The sequence below is a fragment of the Bison bison genome, unplaced genomic scaffold (assembly GCF_000754665.1).
Source record: "Bison bison bison isolate TAMUID 2011002044 unplaced genomic scaffold, Bison_UMD1.0 scf7180017864362, whole genome shotgun sequence".
NCBI lineage: Eukaryota > Metazoa > Chordata > Mammalia > Artiodactyla > Bovidae > Bison > Bison bison.
This window is the reverse complement of record NW_011494934.1, coordinates 1,182,968-1,186,233: the sequence shown is the minus strand read 5'-3', so window position 1 is coordinate 1,186,233 and position 3,266 is coordinate 1,182,968. Positions and strand designations below refer to the sequence as shown.

Sequence of the window (3,266 nt, the reverse complement as noted above, 5' to 3'; positions counted from 1 at the left end):
TTTCTCTGTATCCTCTAGAATAACTGAGCACATAGTAGGCCCTTAGTAAATATGTATTAATATGATATTTGATCAACTAGCTGCCACATAGATAAGTAAGTGTTAGTCTCTCAGTCGTGCCCGACTCTTTGTGACACCATGGATTGCAGCCCACCAGGCTCTTCTGTCCATGAGACTTTCCAAGCAAATATACTGGAGTGGGTTGCCATTTCCTTCTCATGGGATCTTCCCAACTCAGGGATCTAACCCGGGTCTTCTGCACTGCAGGCAGATTCTTTACTGACTGAGCTGCAAGGGGAAGCCCTTGGATATTTAGCCACATGGAAATTTCAGGCTAAAAAATTCATTCAAGAACAGTATTTAACTGTCTGGCAGTCTATGTTCATATAGGTGACTTCAGAGTTACATTTCACATTAACCATCTATACCCATATCTGAATAAATGCATCAGGAAAGTCAGATTTAAATCAAAAAATTGTTTTAGGTGTAAAAAGTGTTGACCACATAAGCCTTGCCTTCTGTTTCCTTCATAGATTTTTTTTTTCAGTAGTCAGTCTACTCCTAGGAAAAGCCCAATGAATGCTGTGTGATTAATTAAATGTATATCCACATGATTACAGCTTTGCAAAGGTTCTGTCTTATCATTATTCCAAAAATGTAAGCTGATAGATTTCTACATCTTTTTCATACTCTATTTTTAATAAATAAACTAAAAAGCAAGCAAACAATTGTCCCCCGCTAACGTAAGAAAGTAAAAATAAAATATCTCTTTTCTGGTAAGTGAGCCGCATTTTCTAGATGTCACTAAACCCCACCCTTTCTTTCTTTTGGGACTTTCTCCTGGTTTTTAAATACTTTGGCCACTTGATGAGAAGAGCCAACTCATTGGAAAAGACCCTGATGTTGGAAAGATTGAAGGCAGGTGGAGAAGGGGACGGCAGAAGGCAAGATGCTTGAATGGCATCACTGACTCAATGGTCTTGAGTTTGAGCAAGCTCCGGGAGATGGTGAAGGACAGGGAAGCCTGGAGTGCTACAGTCCATGGGGTCACAAAGAGTCGGACACGACTGAGTGACTGAACAACAACAGTAATGAATACAGCTGGTAGATCTAGAAGGGTAAATTTTGCCTATTGTACAAAGTTTAACAATTTTAAAGTTTCTCTGATATTTGGATTTAAAGTTGAAACTCCAAATAGTATTTTCATGCCATTCTCATATGATAGTTGCCCAAACTCACCTTTCACAAGTGACAAACACGCCAGCTTTGATATAGAATTCTCACCCTCTGGGACTATGCCAAGCTATGAATATGTGTGGCAGACAGGAATTCTGGATGCATTAGATTGGCAAACAGATTTCAAGTGCTTAGCGTATGTCACAATTCCCTTGGAAGTTTTGTAACAGTATGATAAAACAAAAACTCATACATGGCAAGACAATTGTCTTCTTAAGACATTTACATAAGTTGGCTCTCTGTCTAGCCCAACTATTCCATTTGCATCAAATAAAAAACCCACAGTGAACACAGGGCATGTTGTCCAGGGCTTTAGTAAGGGCTTGACCTTGTAGACACTGGGCTCACAGTCAAGCAATGTCAGCCTTGGGCAAAGGGCATGATTGTGCATGCAGCGCCTCATGGTCAGGCAGGGCTCAAGCCTGGCAGTCTGATCTTCAGCCCACCTGGTTCTATGGAGAAGGGAACAATGATTAGGTTTTTAAAATCAAAGACATTGCCAGTGTACTGCAGCTTACTGGGTTTGTGGCAAGTTTACTGTATAGCTATAAATAAGGCCCCAATCATACCAATCAAGGTTGTTCCATGCTAGTATTTTCCCAATTTATTGACAATGAAAGACTCAAAATTTTGGTACTATGTATGCCTGGATGAAGCTACTCTGTAAAGAAATAACCTCTGGACTTCCTTGGTGGTTCAGTGGTTAAGACGCTGAGCTCCTAATGCAGGGGGCCCAGGTTCGATCCCTGGTCAGGGAACTAGATCCCATATGCAGCAACTAAGACACACTGCAGCCAAATTAATCAAAAACTAAAATTTGTTTAAAAAGAAATAAACTCACATACACCTTAAAATTGCACAATGTTATATGCCAATTATATCCCAATAAAACATCAGAAATATTAATAAATGAAATGACCTCACAAAAGGACTGAATTCTGTAAGAAATGATTCAAACTTGATTTCTGGCTCGAAAAATATCTATATCCCGGTTCCATTAACATTAATAAGAAATTAGAGAAATTAAAGCATTTTAATTATAAGATTACAATGAATAATATATAATTTAAAGTAAACATGCATTTAATGATTTTGTTAGAAAATATGTCATATCAAAAAGCACCTAACATTTGAAATCAGTAAGCTGACTTTTTTTTCAATTACTAAGTACCTACTTAATATTAAGAATGATATTCCTAGGTCACACTATACTTTGAAACTTTGTTTTTATGGTGTGCAATTTGAAAAATAAAGACCATTTTCCACAGCTCTATTGAGGCAAAGAACAGGACACGGTCACTGTTTTTCAATAGTCGGGCATCTTAAATTACACTGACCACTGTCAAATTGGCATCTCGAGCCCAGATCTCATTTTAGAACCCCAGATCCAAGGAGCCAGCTGTTTCTGCAGGGCTCCGTTTGGATTTCTCCCAGGAATTTCAAACTCAGCGAGTGCCAGCTGAACTCGGTGTGCCTTTGCCTTGCTCACCTGTTCGCTCTGTCTCTGGGGTTGCTTCTCCAGGTAAACCACACGACCCGTTGCTCAAGCCACAAAGCTGGACTGGTTCTGAGCTCCTCTTCACCTGCCCCGAGTCCACTCAGTCCCAAGCCCTGTCACTTGCACTTGCTGAAGAGCTCTTGCATCCACCCTCTTCCCCGGCTCCCTCAGTCTGAGTCCCCAGTCACCGGGGGGTCTCTGCTCACTCTGCCACATCCCCACCTCTCCTTTCTGCGCATCCTCAGGGTGCCTCAAGCTTGTGCAGATTCCCCAGCGAGCAACCCTCTTCCCTTCCAGGTCTTTGGCCATGCTGTTTCCTTGACTTGGATCACCTTCACCCTCTGATTCACCTGTGCATTGCTTCAGGTCTCAATTTCAGTTCAGTTCAGTTGCTCAGTTGTGTCCGATGACACAACTTTGTGACCCCATGGACTGCAGCATGCCAGGCCTCCCTATCCATCCCCAACTCCCGGAGTTTACTCAAACTCATGTCCATTGAGTCGGTGATGCCACCAACTATCTCATCCTCTGT

The 3,266-nt window shown here is 41.5% G+C and overlaps 1 non-coding gene across 1 annotated transcript; it reads left to right on the top strand.

Annotated features, from left to right (window-relative positions):
• The first annotated feature begins 1,921 nt into the window (after window positions 1–1,921).
• On the top strand, window positions 1,922–1,994 carry TRNAR-CCU. The gene has a single exon. It is a non-coding gene; the product is annotated as a tRNA-Arg (tRNA).
• The last annotated feature ends 1,272 nt before the right edge of the window (window positions 1,995–3,266 follow it).